This window comes from Pan paniscus, chromosome 2, assembly GCF_029289425.2.
Source record: "Pan paniscus chromosome 2, NHGRI_mPanPan1-v2.0_pri, whole genome shotgun sequence".
Classification (NCBI taxonomy): Eukaryota; Metazoa; Chordata; class Mammalia; order Primates; family Hominidae; genus Pan; species Pan paniscus.
This window is the reverse complement of record NC_085926.1, coordinates 36,878,673-36,902,916: the sequence shown is the minus strand read 5'-3', so window position 1 is coordinate 36,902,916 and position 24,244 is coordinate 36,878,673. Positions and strand designations below refer to the sequence as shown.

The 24,244-nt window shown below is 43.5% G+C and overlaps 1 protein-coding gene and 1 long non-coding RNA gene across 3 annotated transcripts in view; both read left to right on the top strand.

The window, feature by feature from the left end:
• Positions 1–24,244, top strand: part of TRANK1 (tetratricopeptide repeat and ankyrin repeat containing 1) — a 119,046-nt gene that overhangs the window by 4,614 nt on the left and 90,188 nt on the right. The window lies entirely within an intron of this gene.
• Positions 10,610–21,612, top strand: LOC134729887 (uncharacterized). Its single transcript, XR_010111414.1, has 2 exons — positions 10,610–10,749; positions 11,669–21,612. It is a non-coding gene; the product is annotated as an uncharacterized LOC134729887 (long non-coding RNA).

Below are 24,244 nucleotides of genomic sequence, written 5' to 3'. Positions count from 1 at the left end.
CAGCTGTGGCCACCAGGGCAATCATTTTTGCTCACCCTTAGACTAGCTCATCTTCTGCCCATGAAGGTTCACTCTACCTGGAGGCTCAATCATTGATGACTTCTAGGGACTCATTGGCCTGAACTCATTGGCCAGGTACTAAGGCCATCTATAATCTGGCCCCCAGACTGTTTCTCTAATATGGTCTTTCTTCTTGCCTTTTCTCACCCCTTCTTGCTTTTTGTTTTTCAAGTCAGTTCTGCTCCTCAGATATATCCAAGGGTCCATATTGGGTATGGAGGATGTAAATATATAAGACATAGGCTCTGCTAATTGTGATAGAACGGAGTTAATGTCATGTAGAGCTGTGGGAAAGGATTAGTGGAGGTGCAGACAAGCACTCAAAGAGACTTCCCAGCTCCTGAATCCTTCCCAGAAGAAGTATGGGAGGTCAGTTTTGAGCTGTACCTAAACAGGTGGAGAGCACTTCTAGCAGGCAGATTAGGATTGCCAGGTGGAAGAGAGGGACATTCCAGATTAAAGGAGCAGCTTCTTTTTTTTTTTTTGAAACAGATTCTCGCTCTGTCGCCCAGGCTGGAGTGCAGTGGCACGATCTCAGCTCACTGCCAGCTCTGCTTCCCAGGTTCACGCCATTCTCCTGCCTCAGCCTCCCAAGTAGCTAGGACTACAGGCGCCTGCCACCACGCCCGGCTAATTTTTTTGTACTTTTTTAGTAGAGACAGGGTTTCACCGTGTTAGCCAGTATGGTCTCGATCGCCTGACCTCGTGATCCACCCGCCTCGGCCTCCCAAAGTGCTGGGATTACAGGCTTGGGCCACTGCGCCCGGCCAAGGAGCAGCTTCTTACTAAGAATAATGGTGGGCCAGGCGCGGTGGGTCATGCCTGTAATCCCAGCAGTTTGGGAGGCTGAGGCGGGTAGATCACCTGAGGTCTGTGGTTCGAGACCAGCCTGGCCAACATGGTGAAACCCTGTCTCCATTAAAAAATAAAAAAATTAGCCAGGCATGGTGGTGCACACCTGTAGTCCTAGCTACTCGGGAGGCTGAGGCAGGAGAATCGCTTGAACCCGGGAGGTGGAGGTTGCAGTGAGCCGAGATTGCACCACTGCACTCAAGCCTGGGCTACAAAGCATGACGCCGTCTCAAAAGAAAAAAAAAAAGTGAACAAAAGGGCTTGGACCCTAAACATCAACATAATAATAATAGTTTACCCTGTGCCAGCCTCTGAGTTGTGTTTCATATATTATTATATTTAATTCCCACATAAATATTTTGAGCAAGTACCATTTTACAGATGTACCTGTACTGGAATGTGAGCTTCATGAAGGGGCAGCAGTGTTTTTTGTTATTGTTGCTGTTTCACATAGCTCAAGCATCTAGCAGACAGAGTACCTGGTACACAGTAGGCACCAATCAATATTTGTTGACTGTGTGAGGAAACAAGGAGTCCAGTCATGTATGTGATACTGTCCTTGTTTTCCAGTAAGGAAACTGAGGCCTAGAAATTAAGTGAATTTACCACCTGACACCAGGCCTGAAAGAGAGAACAGTGGGACTTGATCCCAGATTTCTGGATTTTCTCTTCTATGAGGAAAACACTCATATCCTTGTATCTTCCTTTTGGGACTAGTCCCAGCCCTGTTAACACTGCTGTGCAAAGTCAGGTGAATGGGAGGGAGCCACATGAATTTGTGGTCATGTGGCTAAAACATGGTGGGCACATAGTGTTAGAGAATACTAGAAAGGTAAGTAGAGGCGTGTGTGTGTGTGTGTGTGTGTATATATGTTAGAATGGGAATCTGAACTATTCGGGCTTTATTCTACATGAGGGTAGAGGCCATGGAAAATATGTTTGTGTGCCTGTGTATACACACAGCTCTGTGTTATTTATTTATTTATTTATTTATTTATTTATTTATTTATGAGATGGGGTTTCGCTCTGTTGCCCACGCTGGAGTACAGTGGTGCGATCTCAGCTCACTGCATCCTCCACCTCCTGGGTTCCAGCGATTCTCCTGCCTCAGACTCTCAAGAAGCTGCAATTACCAGCATGTGTCACAACACCCGACTAATTTTTGTATTTTTGTATTTTTTTTTTTTGAGACGGATTCTCGCTCTTTTGCCCAGGCTGGAGTATGGTGGCATGATCTAGGCTCACTGCAGCCTCTGCCTCCTGGGCTCAAGTGATTCTCCTGCCTCAGCCTCCTGAGTAGCTGAGACTATAGGCACGCGCCACCACCCTCCGCTAAATTTTTCGTATTTTGGTAGAAATCAGATTTCACCATGTTTTCCAGGCTGGTCTCGAACTGCTGAGCTCAGGCAATCCTCCCACCTCGGCCTCCCAGAGTGCTGGGATTACAGGTGTGAGCTATCACACCCAGCCAGCTCTGTGTTTTATTTAGAAGTTTTGACTCTGGAGGCTGGGAGTGTGGATAAATACATCTTTCAGCCTGGCCAAAGTCCACAGTTTTTTCAAGGTAAAGTTCAAGTCTCTATGTATATATCAGGAAACTATGAACTAGTGTTAGAACAGAGGCTAGAATGGCTGGGCCTGGTGGCTCACGCCTGTAATCCCAGCACTTTGGGAGGCTGAGGTGGGCGGATCATGAGATCAGGAGTTTGAGACCAGCCTGGCCAACATGGTGAAACCCTGTCTCTACTAAAAATACAAAAATTAGCTGGGCATGGTGGCGGGCGCCTGTAATCCCAGCTACTCAGGAGGCTGAGGCTGGAGAATCGCTTGAACCCAGGAGGCGGAGGTTGCAGTGAGCCGAGACCAGGCCACTGCACTCCAGCCTGGGTGACAGAGAGAGACTCCCTCTCAAAAAAACAAAACAAACAAACAAACAAACAAACAAACAAAAAAACCCAGAGGCTAGAACTCCGATTCTCCCAGTGCTGTTAAGGGGCCACCCTTCAGATGTCCTTGTCCATGGGAGATTGTTTTGTCTATGGGGAGCTCCTGGATACCTCCAGACCCTCCCCATGCAGCAGTGAACGGTGTTTTCACCTCTCTGCTGGGTTTGACTTGCCCCTCAGATTGAGGAGGAAGCAAATTGCTGTGGTCTTGGGGTTGGGAGGTGGAATGAAGGGCATTAGTTAGCATTTAAATGCTACATAGAGGCTTGGAGAAGGTTCTGGGTGGGGAGATGCCTGGGCTGCTATTATCAAAGCCCAAGTTCTCCTTTGATTAGAAAACATCTTTGTTTAATGGCTGTCACTGGAGTGCCTGGTGTACTCCCTTTTCGGGGCTGCTCCCAACTTCATAGTTCCTGGGACACTCTGCATAAACAATGGGGACCATGAAGGAAAAATGGCAGTTATTGGGCAGCCTAGGCCTAGCACAGATACCTAAGTCGATATTTATGAGTAATCTGTGGTTGGCTGATGCTTAACTAAATCATTTGTCTTGAGACATTGTGGAATGCTAATTTGTTGGTTATTCTTTGGGCTGGCTTTTGCAGGAATTTGATTTTAATTTTAAAGGCCCCTTTTCTGATTTTCCCAATAACCTTTACTCTTTGTACACCTCTTCTGTCCTATGGGTTGTTAACACAGATTTTTATATCAGACTTAAGTTTGTTCCTTGCTTGGAGAAGTCCCTTCATTTTGTGTAAATCTATTTCCTGATCTGTGAAATTGGGATATTTGTACCTCCTGGCATTCTTAAAGACATTCAGTGAGAAGATGCTTGAGATGGGTTTAGGACAGGGCTGGGCACATAGTAAGTGCTGAATACACTTTACTTGTTATCATGCAGCTGCCTTAAACTATTCATCCAAATAATGATCTGGAAAAACAATAGCCTGTGGCACACTGAGGAGAAATCATGTGTCTACCACTAGCTACACAAAGGGAGGGATGCCTTAGGGTCTCCTCTTTGGAGGTTGAATGACTGAGACTCCACTTCAGACCCAGAAGTTGAAATTGATCTGTCTTTGCCATTTATTTATTTATATATTTTTTGAGACGGAACCTAGCTCTGTCACCCAGGCTGGAGTGCAGTGGCATGATCTCGGCTCACGGCAACCTCCGCCTCCCGGGCTCAAGCAATTCTGCCTCAGCCTCCAGAGTAGCTGTGATTACAGACATGTGCCCATGCCTGGCTAATTTTTGTATTTTTAGTAGAGACAGGATTTCATCATGTTGGCCAGGCCAGTCTCGAACTTCTGACCTCAGGTGATCCACCCGCCTCAGTCTCCCAAAGTGCTGGGATTACAGGTGTGAGCCATCATGCCGGCCTGTCTGCCCTTTAGCAGTATTTCTTGAGCATTTTCCTGGCTTGGTTTTCGGAGTTGGAACCATCATCTGTCTTTCAAGGCCCATCTCATCTGCACGCTGTCCATGACTAAAATGTGAGGCGAGGCTCTCAGCTCATCCTTCCTCGAGAATGGCTGTTTTTAGCCTGAGTTTACACTCTTCATCCTTTTTTTTTGGAGTTAAAATGTTCCTCCTTTTGTGAAATTATTGGGGCGTAGTTGGTACTTTTTAAAAAAGTTCTTTTTTGGCAAAATTAAGTGTTGGCAACCCTATCTTAGATTCCCTTCAATTTCCTTTTTTTTTTTTTTTCTTTTTTTGAGACAGAGGATCTCACTCTGTCACCCAGGCTGGAGTGCAGTGGTGTGATCACAGCTCACTGCAGGCTTGACCTGTTCCGTCTCAAATGATCCTCTCACCTAAGTCTCTTGAGTAGCTGGGACTACAGGCATACACCACCATGCCTGGCTAACTTTTAATTTTTTTGTAGAGATGTGATCTCGCTATGTTGCCCAGGCTGGTATTGAATTCCTGGACTCAAGCCATCCTTCCACTTTGGCCTCCCGAAGTGCTGGGATTACAGGCGTGGCCCACCACACCTATCCCTTTTCTTTTTTGTGTGTGCAAATGCTACTGTTTTCCAGTTCCAAAAAGCTAGGAATTACTGATCCTCCAGGATTGTTCTTAGCTTTTAGCATTTTCGAATCTCCAGGACTAGAATTGCTCACGGGGATATGTTACCTTGTTTGCTGACCATTAGATTCTCAACAGGTGCTTATTAATTTGTATACACCTTTTCCCTTTGTTTTCCCCAAGTAACAAAACCACCTGGCTTTACAGGAAATGGCCAGAAATCCAATACCACCAGTGAAATAATCTAGTTTGAATTAAATCTCCCAAACTTTTATTCCTTTTCTAGTCCTCTAGCTTAATCATCTGCCTCTGATAAGTAAGAAGTGGCCAGAGAATCATTTATTCATGCAACAAATGCTGAGCCCTTGGGTTGCAGAAATAGTAAGACTTACTAAGACTTAGTTTTTGCCTTAAGAATTCAGGCTTTGGCCGTGTGCGGTGGCTCACGCCTGTAATCCCAGCCCTTTGGGAAGCCGAGATGGGCGGATCACCTCAGGTAAGGAGTTCAAGACCAGCCTGAACAATATGAAGCCACATCTCACTAAAAATACAAAAATAACTGAGTGTGGTGACATGTGCCTGTAATCCCAGCTACTCGGGAGGCTGAGACAGGAGAATCACTTGAACCCGGGAGACAGAGGTTGCAGTGAGTTGAGATTGCGCCATTGCATTCCAGCCTGGGCAACGAGAGCAAAACTCCATCTCAAAAAAAAAAAAAAAAAAAAAAAGAATTCAGGCTTCTTCTAGGGAAAGCAGTAAAACAAATTAGTGTCTGGCACAGAGCTGTCGAGACCAGCACAGTGCCCCAAACATAGAGGCACGGTGGGAAATATATGGCAAAAGAACGAGTAAATCATAATTCAGGGGATTAAGTGGTATAAAAGCTACACACAGGACCTTATAGAGGTGCGTTAAGAGCAGCAGCAGTGACTGTGGCCCCTCACCCTCCCGGGGTGGGCATGCAGGGAGACCATGAGGTTTGGAGGGGGTTAAAGTGGAGGGAGGGAGAAGGGCCCAGAGAATCTGCAAGTCCCTTGGGGAAGAGCTGATGTTCATAGAAATTGTGCTGGGAGGCAGATGGGGTTGGGGGCCTGGGTGATCTTGGGGTCTTTTTTAATCTGGACACATAGCGCATGATCTGATGGTCTTGGGGACTGTCTTACAGATTGTGGTGAAGAGGCCATGCTGGAGCTGGGTGAGGGTGGGCCAGGGAGAGCAATGAAAAGGCCAATTTTGCAGTAATCCAGCCTGGCAAGGAAGATACCTCTGGAGGGTGTGTGTGAACCCAACTCAGGGATAGCTATTCTGGGGCCTGCATGCCTCCTAAGGGAGGCAAGCTGGGAATGAGCTCGAGAACAGCTGACTGTGTGTCTTTGGCTTGTTGTTTTCTAGTTAGGACATTCTGGATGCTTGTGCTTAAATGCACAAGTTGATTTTTGGCTCAAGTCTTTGTTGTCATGTAAACTGGGAATGGCACATAGGATTCATCTGGGGCGTGAACTTGTGGCCACCTGGAATGAATGTTTCACAAAGGATTCTGAGGCCTTGTCAGGTACTACAGGAAGGAATACTGTGACCAGAGATACCCAGGGCGGGGTGAGGGTAGGACACCCCTGGTATTATAGACCCTTGTCTAATGTGCAGCTGTAGAGAAGGATGAAACAGGCAGGTCACTTTTCCTTGCTTCCCTTGTTTTTAATGAATGAGAGAAAAAACAACTCAAACGATTTAGACAGAAGGAGGAAAGTTCTTGAAGGGTGCTTAGTAACCAAGGAAGGGGTAGGCAGCAGCTGGGCCTCAGGGCAATGGGATGTGGAATTTGGGGGCTGTAGGAGCCCCGCTTTCTGCCTTTCTTTTCTCTGGGCACAGGCATTATATTCTTTTACCCCAGAAGTTGGCTTCTTCTCAGGGTAGGAAGTAAGGCTGCAACCCTCTGGAGCCTCCTATCTCAGTTTCCAACGCAAGGGGACTCTTCCCAAAGTTCTAGTTAAGAAACTCCCAGGAAAGGGCCTTGTCCTGGCAGGTCTGGCCCATGGAGCACACACAAGGCCCTGGCCTGCCTCTGTGTACCTTGGCTCTCCCCTGGAAGGCCTTTGCAGTGAGCTGAGCAGCCATCTAGAGCATGCCTACCATGGTGACATTGCCCTCCAGCTGAAAAGGGTTTCTTAGGGCCCCTGAGCAAGTGCCCTGTTTCCTAAAGGAACAATCACAGTGGAAAGAGTTGGGGCTATTTCCAGACATCACAGTGCTGACCTGTCCCATGCCTCATCCTCACAGCCTATCTTAGCTTGGGAAGTGGGGCAAGGTCTTGAGTCCCACAGACTTTCTCAGCTGTAGCTGCTTAATTGATTAGTAATTTCAGGGAACCCCTTTGAAAAACAGACAAATACTAGGGCTATGTTTTTACCAAATATTTTCTCCTCACTGGGTAAACAAAGCAAAGGTTCTGTAAATGTTGCAGGGATTACACTCAAATAACATGCAGGGATCACCATGGCCCATATCCCATTAACCTGAAACATCATGAACCAGAAGCAAGCCCTGGGATCTAGGCCTGTCTTTCCTGCCCACCCAGAAATGGCAGGTGACAGGTAGTGTGGACCAGGGTGCTGGGGTGGATGCTAGGAGATAAGCCTGGGTTTCACCTCTGGTGCTCATTGCTGTGTGGCCTGGCTCAAGGCCTCCTAATCTCTGAGCTTTGGGTTCCTTGCTCTAGAAATTGTAGTCCAATCATCTCACTTTTGTTGGGAATAACATTCAAAATCCTAAGGAGATTGAACACTCAAACAGAGGATTCTTAGCAAAGCAATTTTACTTTGCTCAGAGGGGTGCCTCCTTGTCCAGTCGCCATGACAGCACACCTGAACAAAGGGGCACGCGAGCCTTTATTCCTGACACAAGTGCGCCTGTACCCTTTCCCCATTGGCCGGGTTCAGGCCGTAAATTCTAAACTAATCCCGGTTGGCTAAACATTTGAACTTTTTAAAGATAAGGTGGGCACGTAAGGGAGAGAGGGGAAAGGGGAAGGGGTGTCTGCAATGAGCTAGAGAGCTAGTCTTCTTTCCAAATAAGGAAAGGAATGTGAGCTAGTACTGATAACGCCTGGTACTATGGCATGTCTGGACATGTAACAAAGACAGAAAGGAAGAAAAAAAGAGAAAAAGGGGTTTGGGGGTACTATGAATTAAAGAATAAAGGATTGATCAAGCTATTTGAAGAGAAACCTCATCATATCCCACACTTTATTGCATTTTTTCTATTTATATGATTCTGTGAATATATTCAGAGTGGTGGTGTATTAGTTTCTTAGTGCTGCAAAAACAAACTACCACAAATTAGCTGACCTAAAACAACAGAAAAATGTACTTTCTCATAGTTCAGTAGCAATCTTCCCATTCCCAGATCTGCTCTCCAAAGATCACTGCTCTTATTAGTTTGTTAAGTCAGAAATCTCTCTATGGATGAAATGTACGTACACACATACATCCTTAAGCTCTTCAACTCGTTCTCTAAGTTGCTCTCCAAATTGCTCTCCAGTTTGCTTTATTCACTTTAATTGCATATTTTGACACTCTGATAGCTCTAACTCATACTTTGTGTGTGTGTGTGTTTGTTTGTTTGTTTGAGTTGGAGTTTCGCTCTGTTGCCTAGGCTGGAGTGCAGTGGTGCGATCTCAGCTCACTGCGACCTCCACCTCCCAGGTTCAAGCGATTCTCCTGCCTTAGGCTCCCGAGTAGCTGGGATTACAGGCACCACACCTGGCTAGTTTTGCATTTTTAGTAGAGACGGGGTTTCACCACATTGGCCAGGCTGGTCTTGAACTCCTGATCTCAAGTGATCCACTCACCTCCACCTCCCAAAGTGCTGGGATTACAGGCGTGAGCCACTGCACTCAGCTGTGCTTTTAACATTTCTATAGACAGATGCTGTACTGCTTTATCCGCCATGGCAGTATGTCAGTGAATCTCTACGCATAACCATGTTGATTTAAAGTATTTTCAGTGCCTTTCGATATATAGGAGTTTGTAATTTTCATGGATTCATGTCTGTTACTTTCTTTATGATTTCTGCTTTTGGTATCATTAGAATGACCTCAAATGTGAAGATTACATAAAACTGCACTAAAGCTCTTTTGACTTTATGTAATTCAAGAATCTAACAATATATAAAAAGGTTATGAAGAAAAGTCTCTCTCCTGTGTTCTCTGCCCCACCCTCCCAATAAGGGTAAATAATTTTATTTCTAGGGGATCCTTCCAGACTTTTTTTTTAAGAGACAGATTTTCCTGCTCTGTCACCTAGGCTGCAGTGCAGCGGTGCAATCATAGCTCACTGTAACCTCAAACTCCTAAGCTTAAGTGATCCTCCCACCTTGGCCTCCCAGAGTGCTGGGATTACAAGTGTGAGCCACCACACCTGGCCCAGAATTTCTTTATGCATATATAAGCAAATGCAAATGTATATTCTTTCTTTCTTTCTTTTTGTGACAGGGTCTTGCTGTGTTGTCCAGCCTGTAGTGCAGTGGCATGATCATGGCTAACTGCAGCCTTGACCTGGGCTCAAGTGATCCTTCTGCCTCAGCCTGTTGAGTAGTTGGGACTATAGGTGCATGCCACCATGCCCAGCTAATTTTTGCATTTTTTGTAGAGATGAGGTCTCACTGTGTTGCCCAGGCTGGTCTGGAACTCCTGGGCTCAAGTGATCCACCTGCCTTGGTTCCCCAGAGTGCTGGGATTACAAGCATAAGCCACTGTACTTGGTTGCAAATATTAATAGATATTCTTATTCAGCCCCTCTCTTCCTTTCTGTACAAAAGGGAATGTAATATAAACACCGTTCTGCATTTGCTTTTTCAAATATATTTTGGAGGTTATCCTAGATCAATATACAGAACTGTCTTCATTCTTTTTTTTTTAACACTTGATTAATATTTTGTTTTTTGGGGGGGGTGCTGCACTTTAATTTATTGAATCAGTCCCCTGTTGATGGGTCTTAAGGTTGGTCCTAGTCTTTTATTATTACAGCAACATGATAGTGAATAATCTTACACATTTGCCATTTCCAATGTATGCAGTCAGTCTGTAAGATCCATTCCCAGAAGTAGAGTCAGTTGCTGCTTCAAAGGCCATATGTATGTGTCACTTTGTTAGGTATTGCCGAATGTCTTCCTAGAGTGGTTGAAGATTATCTAAAATCTGTACCTATATTTTCTGTTAGTGCTTTTCTTTTTCTCTGTGCTTTTTAAAAAATGAGATATTTGCATGTAATAAACGGCACAGATTTTAAGTTACTGTTCAATGAGTTTTAACAAACATATGCACCTGTGTGGCCACCACCACAATGTCAAAATACACATTTCCATTCTTCCAGAAAGTTCACTGATACCCCTTTCCAGTCAGTCCCCCTCTCTTTTTTTGGCAATCACTGTTCTGATTTCTTAAATTTGCCTGTTATAGAATGTCATGTAAATGGAATCACACAGTTTATGTTCTTTTGTCTGGCTTCTTTTGCTCAACATAAACTTTTTGAGATTCTTCATGTTGCTGTTTTTATCAGCAATTTGTTCCTTTTATTGCTGTGGTATCATTTTCACACTGACTTTTTTTATTCATTTGGAACTAATTTTGGTGTATGATGTGTATTAGTTTCCTATTGCTGCCATAATGAATGACCACAAACTTAGTGGCTTAAAACAACATTAATTTATTATCTCACAGTCCATAGGTTAGAAGTGTGGGCTAGCTTGGCTGGTTTCACATGGCGAAAACCAAGATGTTGGCTGGCTGAGTTCCTACCGGGAAAGTCTGCAAAGACCCCCTGCTTCCAGACTCACTCATGTTGTTGGCAGGATCCAGTTCCTGGTAGGTGTAAGACTCAGGTCCCCATTTTCTTACTGTCAGCTGGGAGCTTCTGTTCCTTAAGGTGACCCATGTTCCTCATCACTCCTCCCCGCTCCGCCTTCAAGGCCTGCAGTGATGGGCCCACTCCTTTTCATGCTTCAAATCTGCTGCATCTCAGCTGGGCAAAGTGGTTCATGCCTATAATCCCAGCACTTTGAGAGGCAGAGGCAGGTGGATCACCTGACATCAGGAGTTTGAGCCCAGCCTGACCATGGTGAAACCCCGTCTTTACTAAATACAAAAAAAAGCTAGCCGGGCGTGGTGGCACATGCCTGTAATCCCAGCTACTTGGGAGGCTGAGGTTGTAGTGAGCTGAGATTGTGCCATTGCACTCTAGCCTGGGCAACAAGAGTGAAACTCCATCTCAAAACAACAACAACAACAACAACAACAACAACGACAACAACAACAATCTGCTGCATCTCCCTTGCCCTCGTCTTTCCATGAGCCTGTCTGACTCTGGCCACAGGGCCACAGTCAAAGAGTTCTTGTCATTAGATTGCGCTCACCCTGATAATCCAGGGATAGTATCCCTAGCTTATGGTCTGTAATCATAATTACATCGGTAAAGTTCCTTTTACCATGTAATGTAATATATTCATAGTTTCTGGGGATAGGGATCTGGATGTCTTTGGAGGAATTCATTACTTGGCCTGCCACATGGGGTGAAGTAGGAATTTAACTTATTTTCCAGATGTTTAGTGAGTTGTACCAAATGATTCACTCTTTTTCAATTTGCTTAAAAAGCCACTTTTATTACATATGGCATGTGTTTCTGCTTTTTATACTATATATATTTATTGCTGGATATTCTACTTTGTTCCATTGATGTGCTTACTTTCATGTTAGTACCTGACTTTAACAATTTAATGTTTTATAGGCCCGGTGGCGGTCACTCACGCCTGTAATCTCAGCACTTTGGGAGGCCGAGGCAGGTGGATCGCTTGAGATCAGGAGTTTGAAACCAGCCTGGCCAACATGGTGAGACCAGCCAGGTGTGGCAGTGCGTGCCTGTAATCCCAGCTACTCAGGAGGCTGAGGCAGAATTGCTTGAGCCCAGGAGGCAGAGGTTGCTGTGAGCCAAGGTCTTGCCACTGCTCTCCAACCTGGGCAATGGAGTAAGACTCCATCTCAAAAAAAAAAAAAAAAAAAATTAATGTTTTATAAATACGTATTTTAAAATGTTAGAGAAGATTCCCTTTTCTACTCTTTTATTTATTTGTTTTATTTGATTTACTATTATCCTTTAAGCCTCACCTGGAAGAAGATTCCCTCTTGATACTTCTCTTTTTATTAAAAATATCTTTGCAATTCTGGCTTATGTATTCTTTTAGATAACCTTGATAGCCGCTTCATTAATTTCTTTAAACATTTTATTTTTTATAAATTGAAATTTTGCTGAAAATATACATTAATTCATTAACATGGGAGGACTTGACATTTTATAATAGTGAATTTGCCCAAACCAGAAACATGTTAGTATTTTAAAAATACTTTTTTTTTAAGTAAAGTTTTGTTTTTTCTCCATGTAAGTCTTGAAAATATAAGGACATTAGTTCATATTTTGTAAGGAGCTTTTAAAAAATGCTCCTATGAGAATTACATGTATACTTTTCAAAATTAACGTTCTTCTTATTACCTTGGTTTTTCTTTGAAAATCTGTGTCTATATCCTCAGGTCACAGAGATACAAGTTATTTTAGTCCTGTATTAATTTAAGCCTGTAAACATCAAGTCATAAAGCAGTATTAGTGTAATTAAACTTCCCAGGAGTCCTGCTTCTGCTTTTCTCCCATGGTGAAATGTTCCATGTGTAATGAAGAATTTAATGAAAAGCATCTTTTGAAGTACTGGTTGGTGAAGGGACAAGAGTGAGTCAGTGTGTGGTGAGTGAAGTCCTAATATGAATATCAAGGGAAACAGGACTTTAAAGTTGGCTGTACTGAAAATTCTCAAGAGCTAGTCAAATAGGGATCAGATCTGTAGAAAAAAAGACTTTTTCCCCATTCCCTTCACAAACAAAAAACCACGTTGCTTCATGAAATCATGTCAGAAATTTTTCTTCATTTTTGCTTTGCAAGGTCAACGGCAGTTTTATTGGGCGTACCTTGGTTTTGCAGGCCTTTGCTCTAGTTTTCAAGGGAACAAGTAGATAGAAACTTAAAATTAATGTATTTATGTGGGAGCTATGGGGCAAGAAACTAGTTTCCAGTTGTAATACTGTGAGCACTAATCAGGGAATGCTTGGAGAGATATGGGCTGGGTTTGCTCATCACAACCTGTGACCCCACATTCTATATCAAAATGTGCCACAGAAGTAATTCCACGAGAATTTAGTTCCTGACTGCAGATATTCATCTTATGTCTTAGATTTGTGCAGGCTAGAAAGACAGCATGATTCTCTGAGGTGGGAATAGGATGGAGCATGGACATACCCAACTCCTGGGGCACTCCAAAATTTGGGGAAACAGCCCTCATACTCTCACACACAAGAATTGAAGGCTAAATTTCCACTGAGTAGAAAAATAATATTTGAGATGTTGCATCTGGCTTATTATTCTATGTGGAACTGCACTCTCCAAAACTTTCTCTAGATCTGCACTGTCAAATATTGTTGGGGGTGAGCGACCACTGGGCCAGTGGCGTGCAGAGAAAAGAATTTCCCAAGACAGTTGTAGGTGAAGAAGGGCAGATTTATTAGAGCAAGTAGCTAAATGGGAGCTGACTGCCAGGAGACAAAGTCTTGCTGGGGATTTTATAGGATGGTTCTTAGGCTGCAGAATGCTACGTGCAGTTCCAATAAAACACCAAGGTTGCAGTGAGCTAACTTGCAGGTGTCTGGTGATAGTTGGGTGAAGGAAGATTGTAAGTTATTTGCGCAGGAGGGCTATGTGTCCTGGACCATGAAGAAAGGCAGACTTACAGCTTATCTGTTGTCTGTTTTTGCTTTCCCTTGGTCCCGCCAGCCTGACTTCTTTTCTGCAATTAGGACTCCACATTCCTCCCCTGACAGAGCAGCGATGACAAATCTTTGGCATGTGAGTGAAGGTTTCACCTTCACCTTCTTGCTGACCAGGGACGTAGAGTTGGCCCTACCTAGGATTGTTAGTCAGTCAGGAGGTTACATGGGCCTCAGTCCCTGGGTTGGGAGATAAATTAGGCAGAGTCGCTGTGGGACCTTAGGGGAACAGCATTTGCAGCCTAAAATTTTGTTCTGCTGGCTCCAAAGGGGATTCAGTAGTTCTTTTACTGGCTGATACCCTTGCTGCAGTAACATTTTGGTTTGAAGTTGTATTCTAGAAGACGCAAAACAAGATATTTCATGAACAATACAAAGTGCAAATAAACTAGTATAATCATTATTATAGGCAGGAGAAGTGGGGCCTGGCCTGACAAATAAAGTTTTTAAATATTAATGGGATAAGGGAAAATTGAGGAACAGACGTAGACATATTAGTGAGGTTAAGAAGTTGCCCAGTTTCGACCCTTGTTCCTCTGTATTCTGTTCCACTTGCTGAACTATTTACAGGCATAAAAGAATCACTCTAAATTTTGCTGGCATTAACTTTATTGTTTCCCAACCATAGAGAAAACCTGCAGAGGTACACAGTGAACTCGTTAGAGTCATTGTTTGGCTACCATTCCTGGTACATTTGATTATAGTTAATGATGTAACTATAATGGGCTTGTGTTAAAGCCCCTAGGAAAGGGCCAGACCCCTTGGAGTTTCTGATGCAGAGGTGAGCCTTACAGGCCATTTCTGGTGCCTTCCCTATTTGCTTTGTCACGGTGGATGATTGCCATGAGGGATCGATTGGCCCAGGTCTCTCTACTAGACCTGTGTTTTTGGTGTGCATGTAAACGGTATAGTCTAATCCAGAGTATTGGGCTTAACAATTTCTTCTGTAGATCATGGGACTGCTAAGAGTGTAATGTCATCCTCAAGTGCTTGTTTGCGAGGGCACATCCAGCAGTTAGTGCTGTGTGTTATGTTAGCAACCTGTGATGTTACTGAGTAGAGTGGATGCCTGCGTATAGCCATTGAGACAATAGTTAGCCATGATAGACGAATAAAAACAGAGCCATGTTTAGGGAAAATGACAATATACAGGAAACTCAGGAAGACAGGAAAGAAGAAGGGCTGTAAAGAGTATAAGAAAAACAGTTAAACACAAAGTACCTCAGCACATTGTTGTTGTGGTGTGGGGGTATATGTCATTACTGGGACAAATATAAAGAAATTTTGTCTGGGCAGTAATCTTGGAAGTTTCCTTGCAAATAGCAATTGTATACTACTTCCCTTATAAAAGCATCAATATTAAGAGGGTTGAAGCTGCTTAAGAGAGGTAGTTGGAGAATTACTGAGAGCCTGCAGTAGAACTGAATAAAAAGAGTTAGCTTTAAGAATAAGATTCAACGGCCGGGCACAGTGGCTCATGTCTGTAATCCCAACAGTTTGGGAGGCCGAGGTGGGTGGATCATGAGGTCAGGAGATCAAGACCATCCTGGCCAACATGGTGAAACCCCGTCTCAAAATACAAAAATTAGCTGGGTGTGGTGGTGCGTGCCTGTAGTCCCAGCTACTCGCGAGGCTGAGGCAGGAGAATTGCTTGAACCCGAGAGGCAGAGGCTGCAGTGAGCGGAGATTGCACCACTGCACTCCAGCCTGGGTGACAGAGCGAGACTCCGTCTCAAAAAAAAAAAAAAAAAAGAAAGATTCAAAAGAGGTATTGGACTTACTAACTTTTAAGGAAGGTTAAAAAAATTCTAGGTTGTTTGTTTAACAAAACTTCTTTTACCTTTTTTTCTTTAACTTTAAATGAGTTTCCAATGTTTACATTCTAGTTGGATCATAAATAATGAGTCTTATCTCAGCACCAGCAACTTGGTAACAGTACATTTAAAGCAGACAGAAAAAAAAGAGGAAGATAGAGAACTTTAGATGATTCTACTTAACCCTATGGTGCAGGTTAACCATTTGAGCTCTGACTTTTTCTTATTGTAGTTTGCCCATTAGTTTAAAATGTGCACAAAACAGGCCATAATATGTAACCAGCTGGAGTTTTAAAAAGAACAATAAAATCAGAGGTTAGGATGTTGGAAACCGTCTTTTCAATCTGGACCCCTAGATTGAACAGGAAAAGAAAAAAAGAAAGCAACAGAGAGGAAAAGGTTAAACTTTACAGGAGAGTTTGTGTGCCTCCTGTAAAGTTTGTGTGGGAGTGCCTGGGTTACCCCTTTTCAGCCACTGAATGGTGTGGGGCCAATACCCCTAACACCCTTGTTTCTCTCCCATCAGGGAGAGCCTTAGCATCCCAGACCTTTATGGTGTGAGATGAATTCTTCCTCACCTCTGCAAGTTACCAGTTAAGGTGAGCTGTTTTTAGCAGGAGCAGAGAGCCTCTTTAGCTTAAGGCCACTGGGGTTTGGGATTCTGTCCGGGGGGTCCTTTGGCTCTCAGGGCAGTCCTGTTTCCAGTGGCTGAGCTTGTGGCAGAGGGGGCAAGCATGTGGGGCTTTTTTTCATTTATTCAGTCGAGGTGCTTTGCCTTTTAGTGGCCTGGCCTTTCGCACCGCTGGCAGTTATCTGGAGGAGTGTCCTTAGGGCAACGAGGAGGGGGCTGGGGTCTTGTGAAGCAGCCAACAGTTGAGCCTGGTTTTTGTCTCTGTGTCTTTCTTTTTAGCCCTGTTCTCCTTATTCTGCTCTTGGTTATAAAAGACCGAGGAGGTTCATTTGATGATTTCTTTTGCATAAGGGTTATGCTGTGTTACACAAGAAAATTACACATTTCTCTTTTTTGAGAGTCTGAGAATTAAATTTGCTTTAATGCTTTAGAATGTAGCCCAGAGGTGAGTTTGAAGGATAGATGGGGTTTGTCCCATGGTGGGACTGGAAAACATGCTGCTTGGGGGCGGTGCCACTTCAGGGCACTAATTGCACTTTCTCTTGGGACATCCTGCCAAGATGAAAAGAGGGTTCCACTTGTGTCTGCTGAGGGACTTTGGGTGCACTTTCCAAAGGGGTGTTCCACCTATTAGAAAAGAGCACTTGGCTGCTAGGGGCCTTAACGCTGGACGGCCAGTCCAGGTACTCACTCTGGGTGATCAGCCCAGGTACGAGGAAAAAAGGGTAAAGGGTGATGTCACCTGGTGCCCGCCCAGGAAAGGGAGTGGGTAAGGGAACCCTCACCATTTTGAGGCTGTCCGAGGTCACCTGATTTAGCAATGTCCAAGACAGGATGGCTGGCTGACCCCACAGGAGAATGTAGAGTGAGAAAGAGAGCACCTGAGTTACCCCAAACGTGTGTGAATTCACTCTGGACGAGCTTCTGCTGCCAGATAGGAGAGAGAGTCTTCTTCCCTTCAGGTGAGGCAGCCAGCCCTGTTCACCCTTTGGCCTTCAGGCAGCACTGGAGAGCCCCAGGATGGTTAAGAAGCCAGCTGCTGAAAGACTGAAAAGAGTAAGTGAACCCAGGTCCCTCACCCAATCTGGGCAGTGGCCGTCAGATGCTTCCACACAGTCACCTTTCAGTCCCACCAGAGTGTAGCTCCTGCCGGAGACCGGCAGTTGCCTCCATGCTTAGAGGCTATTCTCGGAGGGTGCTGACTGGAGAAAGGGAAAGAGAGAGGGGAGAGAGTTTCCTGTGAGGAGAGAGAGTTCCCGTCCAGAGAGAGTTCCCCCTACAGGCCACCAAAATGTTGTGGGTGAGCAGTGACTATGCTGGTGGCATGGGGGTAAAAGAATTTACCAAGGCCAGGCGCGGTGGCTCACACCTGTAATCCTAGCACTTTGGGATGCCGAGGCAGGTGGATCACCTGAGGTCAGGAGATCGAGACCAGCCTGGGCAACATGGTGAAACCCCGTCTATACTAAAAATACAACAATTAGCCGGGCGTGGTGGCGCACGCCTGTAATCCCAGCCACTCGGGAGGCTGAGGCAGAAGAGTTGCATGAACCCGGGAGGTGGAGGTTGCAGTGAGCCGAGATTGTATCACTGCAATCCAGCCTGCACAACTGGAGCGGGACTCCACCTCAAAAAAAAAAAAAAAAAAATTTACCAAGACAGTTGTAGGTGAAGAAGGGTGGATTTATTAGAGAAAATAGGAAAATATGTTACAAGAGGGCAACGGTCAGAATCAGCAGAAGAGGAGCTGACTGCCAGGAAACAAAGTCTTGCTGGGGATTTTATAGGATGGTTCTTAGGCTGCAGAATGCTACGTGCAGTGCCGATAAAACACTAAGGTTGCAGTGAGCTAACTTGCAGGTGTCTGGTGATAGTTGGGCAATGGAAGATTGTAAGTTATTTGCACAGGAGCACTGTGTGTCCTGGACCATGAAGAAAGACAGACTTATAGTTTATCTGATGTCTGTTGTTGCTTTCCCTCAGCCCTGCCAGCGTGACTTCCTGTTCCTAATTAGGACTCCACAGATAAGATAGCTACTAGCCACGTATGACTATGGAGTACTTGAAATGTGGCTAGAGTGACTGAGGAATTGAGGAATTAAACCTTTAATTGTTTTTTTTTTTCTTATTTTTTGAGACAGAGTCTTGCTCTGTCGCCCAGGCTGGAGTGCAGTGGTGTGATCTCGGCTCACTGCAACCTCTGCCCCCTGGGTTTAAGCGATTCTCCTGCCTCAGCCTCCCGAGTAGCTGGGACTACAGGTGCGTGCCACCACACCCAGCTATGTTTTTTGTATTTTTGTTTTTTGAGATGGAGTTTCACTTTTTCACCCAGGCTACAGTGCAGTGGCATGATCTCGGCTCACTGCAACCTCCACCTTCTGGTTTCAAGTGATTCTCCTGCCTCAGCCTCCTGAGTAGCTGGGATTACAGACGCCCAATTTTTGTATTTTTTGGTACAGACAGGGTTCCACCACATTGGCCAGGCTGGTCTCCAACTCCTGACCTTGTGATCCACCCACCTCGGCCTCCCAAAGTGCTGGGATTACAGGCGTGAGCCACTGTGCCCGGCCCTGAACCTTTAATTGTATTTAATTTTAGTTAAATTAAAATGTAAATAGCCATGTGTGGTTACCACATTGGACAGAATCTTCCAGATAGAATAGTAATAGTAGCCAGATAGAATAGTAACTGTCACAGAGCTAATTGCCCTGCTTTCATTTTTTATTTATTATTATTATTATTTTTATTGAGATGGGGTTTCACTTTGTCACCCAGGCTGGAGTGCAGTGGCATAGTCATGGTTTACCACAGCCTTGACCTCCAGGGCTCAAGTGATCTTCAGCCTCAGTTTCCCAAATAGCTGGAACTATAGGTGCATGCCACCATGTTTGGCTAATTTTTTAATTTTTATTTTGTAGAGATGGGGGTCTCACTGTGTTGCCTAGGTTGGTATGGAATTCCTAAGCTCAAACAATCCTCCCAGCCCAGCCTTCTAAAGTCTTGGGATTAAAGGTGTGAGCCACCGTACCTGGCCTGCTGTGCTTTTAGTTACAAGTAACAGAAAGCCTAACTTAAACAATAAGGATATGTACTAGCTCACCCTGTTGTTTGGCAAACCCAGCAGCTCCTACCTACATTCTCTTCCCTGGCCACCTACCATTATAGAGCCACATACTTATGTTTTTCTAGATTCCTATTTCTGACTAGTGAAATGCAGAGAAGTCTACTTGGGGGCTTTGGGAAAGTTTTATGAAAGAGATACGTGGTACCAGGGAGCCAGTGGTTGCAGGGACCCCTTCTTCCTGTCTTTAATGTGATGCCTGGAGTTACAGCAGCCTTCAATCTTGAGGGGACAAGCATGAGGGCACAAAGCCAGTGTGCTTAGGATGGTGTTACAGAGAGATAAAGAGCTGTACTCTTACTCCCTTACTTCTGATTCTGTGAGAATGTTACAAATAAATTTTTGGTGCCGCAAGGAAATAGCACTGGAACATAAATTTAATTTTCTCAGCAAGGCAATTTTTACTTCTATAGGAGGATGCGACTCGTGAATGGAGTAATGGTGAGAGCACACCTGGACAGGGGAGGGGAAGGGATTCTTATTCCTGTCGCAGGTAGCCCCTACTGCTGTGTTGTTTCCCTATTGGCTAGGGTTGGACAGCACAGTCTAAGCTAATTCCAATTGGCTATTTTAAAGAGAGCAGGAGTATAAGCCAGAGTGGCGGGGTTAACAGTTTGGCAGGAAAGACAGTTATGGAACAAGTAACCGAAGGTGACTTAGGTCAGAACAGGTGACCGGGGGTGACTCAGGTCAAAGCAGGTAACCAGGATGAGTCAGGATGGAGCAGGTGACCAGGAGAACAGATGTGAACTACTGATTAAAACTAGTGGAAAAGGTTGTTTACTGAAACTACGAGGAAGTTAAACTTTAAAATGGAGGACAAAGAACTGAACTTGCTGACATACTGATTCTTTGAAGAGAAATTTAGAACTCATTGTATCCAATAAGAAAATTACACACCCCCCAACTCCTCGTTTGCTGCCAGTCATCCTAACTGATGCACTCATATAAGTAGAAGTCCAGAGATAGGGCAGGCCTCAGGATTCTCCCCAAATTGATGGCTCCCCACTATTTTCCTTTATTTTCTTGGGCCCTGTCCTTTTCTGTCACTGTTGGTTTCATCCTGTGAGTGTTGATTTCATCCTTACGCCGGAAGCAAAATGCAGCTGAAATGTAGGGCCACACATTTACACATCTCAGTGTCAGGATTCACAGCTTCACTTCCACACTGAACAGTGCCCTGTGTAATAGAGAGATTCTCTTCTAGAAGCTTATCCAGAATGATGATAAAACACTGTCTTGGAATCCTCCAATAAACATCTTTTTAAGTTTCAGGGGCCAGAATTATGCCCTACACTCAATACTGAACCAGTTTCTGTCAGGGAGATAAATTTGCTCATCAGACCCTTAGGAAGTAAGGGTGGAGTCAGCTTCCCTTAAGTCTAAGGAGCTTGGGGAAGAGAGGCACATAACAGAAACAAATCTGGGACTCAGTGAGGAAGGAGTGGCCACTTCAAAGGTCCCAAGAATGGTTCACTGTAGCCAAATGGGTAGAGTGTCAGAACTTCCTAAATTATAAATATCATTAACTGTTACTAAGGGTCAACTTTCAAGTATCTGACATAAAAGTTTAACCTGTTTTTAGTTTTTTAGAAGAATATTTCCTGGCACCATGCTGTCACTATAATCTAATGAAATATCCTTAGCCATTTATTGGTAAAGCATTTTAAGAGAATTTATTTCCTGAGCTTATTATAGTTTGTGTACCGCATAGGAGAATGATGGCTGTCCAGTGTGCAGGTCAGAGTCCATTCTTTCCTCTGCTATTAGCAATATTGCAAGAATGTGAGCTAAAATGGCCTGGCATATTGTCATCTAGTGGTTAATTATTAAAAACAAAACAAACAACTCTTCTAGGATTGGTTCTATTTGGAGCTTCACAAAAGAGGACACTCATATGGCCAATAAAAGGCACACAACATTATTAGTCATCAGGAAAATGCTAATTAAAACCACAATAAGATACCACAGTGGCTAAAATTAAAAAGACTGATAGTGCGCAGAATTGACAAATGTTGGCAGTTTATATACACAAAACACTGCTTTTGGGAGTATAAATTGGTTCAACCACTTGGAAAACTGGCAGTCTCTACTAAAAGTAAATAGCACATCTTCCCTGTCACTCAGCAGATCCACTCCTGGGAAGAAAGGCAGACAAATAACTCACTGAAAGACATATACAGGATCATTTATAACAGCTTTATTCACAGTTGTCTCAAACTGGAAACAATTCAAATGCCCATCAACAGAATGGATAAGTAAATTGTGGTATATTCATAAAATCAAACACTACACAGCAATAAGAGAAAGGAGTTACCGATATATACAACAATATAGTTGAGTCTCACATGGATAATCTTTAAGGAAAGAGGGAACCCACTATGTTATTATGGGGTTCAAGAACAGGTGAAACTCATTTATAGTTTACAGATCAGAATAGTGGTGAAGAAGGTGGGTTTAGACTAGGAATGGACAAGAGGGAACCTTCTGGAGACCTGGAAATGTTCTATATATTCACCCAGGTGGGAGTTAGATGGGTAGATGGGTATAAAAATCATAGCTGAACACCGAAGAGTAGTGCATGTTACACACATTATACTACGTTTTGCCTCAATAAAAATGTTAAAAAAAATTGGGCCCATCAAGATAATGGGATATGACAGACCTCTACTGTACGTCTTTGTTAATATTGCACAGTAATTGTTGCTGTATGTTGTTTGACCATTTGACTGTAACCCCACATATCCTTATTGCATAATATAGTTTTTTATGGGCACATAAATTATACTTTGAATACTGCAAACCCACCTGCCTGTGATGCCTGCTGGGGGATATTTTAACTGTCATCTTGTCAGCGGGGCCAGGGTCTTAGGATGGCTCTGTAAGTAATTAGTATCTTGGCTGCTTTTACTTTCCTGAATGTGCATGTAAATCAGTACTACTACAAAACCGAGGAAACTTTGATATCCTGCCATCTTTTGGGTATCATGATGTAACATAGTGTGCGTAAGGAAAATCAGTAATGTTTCTGTCAGACTTGGAGTAGAAATACAAGTCCAGAACATATTTTTTTACGTTGGCGTTTCTTTCTTTTTCTTTCTCTCTTTCTTTCTTTCTTTCCTTCCTTCTTTCTTTCTTTCTTTCTTTCTTCTTTTCTTTCTGGGTTTTTGCTTTATTTTCTCTTTACTTAAAACAAATTTTAACTGTGGTAAAAAACACAAAACATAGTTTGCCATCTTAACACTTTTTAAATGTACAGTTCAGTAGTGTTAAGCACATTCATATTGTACAAATGATTTCTGGAACTTTTTTATTTGCAAAACTGAAACTCCATATTCATTAGACAACAACTTCCCATTTCTCCTTCCTTATAGTACCTGGTAACCACAGTTCTACTTTCTGTTTCTATGAAATTGACTATTTTAAGTAGCTCATATAAGTAGAATTGTAAAATACTTGTTTTTTGGTGACTGGCTTATTTCACTTAGCATGATGCCCTGAAGGTTCATCCATGTTGTATCTTGTGTCAGGATTTCCTTCCTTTCTAAGGCTAAATAGTACTCCACTGTATGTATATGCCACATTTTGTTTATATATTCATCAGTAGATCTTTTGTTTACATTTAACACCCTTTCCTCCATCCCTCAATTTCCTCTAGGGTAGTGTTACTCAAGCATTTTTTCATTATAGCTCCTCCCAACCTTTTCAGACTTTTAACTAATCTAGCTTCCCACCCCCTATGAAATTTTAATACCACAGATAATACTGTATATCCTTTTTTTTGTATTGTATGTATATCTGTGCTTTGTGCATGAAAAGAGTAAACATTTTTACTCCCCAATATCCCATTTTCTTTCCTTTGGGGGCAATATTGCCCCATTGAGAATGCATGCTATAGGGAAAACCAACTCCAGATTAATACATACAGAGGTAGCCCCAAGTTTACTAAATACTTGGTAATGAAAGAAATGGTACTTGGAGAAAATCTTAAACTCGCCTCTCTCTTCTCTGCTCCCACCAAACTTCCAACATCTCCTGCCCTCCCTTAAACAAACAGATAAATACACAAAAAGAAAGAAAGAAGTTCACCTCTTGATCTTTCCTGGTCCTGGTATGGGGATGACCTCTCTTTTAGAGGGGTGAATGGTTCTCTGTGTCTCCTGCCTCCTCCTTCCCCTGCTGTTGTTGCTGAAACACTTTAATGGGTTGATGACACCATATTTAGCTCATAATGTATATTGTCCTATAGAATATATTTCTTTTTTCCCATTTCATGAAAAAAATATAGAATATATTTCTATTTGGTTCATCTTTGACAGTTTTAAGTTTATCTATTCGAGGCTTTTGTGTATTTCCCAAATTTATGTGCTTTACAGAGCATATACTTTGCCCCATTAGATGCAGTGGTATCGCAATAGTTATCCTCAGGGAGCTAGGCTGTGTGCGTGTGTGCGTGTGAGTGTATGTATTTGTATAAAAGAAAATCCAATATTACATGCATTTGGCTGGGCACGGTGGCTCACATTTGTAATCCCAGTGCTTTGGGAGGCTGAGGTGGACAGGTCATTTGAGGTCAGGAGTTCGAGACCAGCCTGGCCAACATGGTGAAACTCTGTCTCTACTAAAAATTAAAAAATTAGCCAGGCGTGGTGGCGTACATCTGTAATCCCAGCTACCTGGGAGGCTGAGGCAGGAGAATCTCTTGAAGCTGGGAGGTGGAAGCTGCAGTGAGCCAAGATTGCACCACTGCACTCCAGGCTGGGGGACAGAGCAAGACTCCGGTCTCTTCAAAAAAACAAAAAACAAAAAACAAAACAAAAAAACCCCATACATTTATATTTGAAACCAAAGCCCCTGTTTCTGTAATGCAAAGTAAAATTTGGCTAAAAGCCTTGGAGTTGATTTCTTTTGCCTTCCACTCTCAAGCCCATG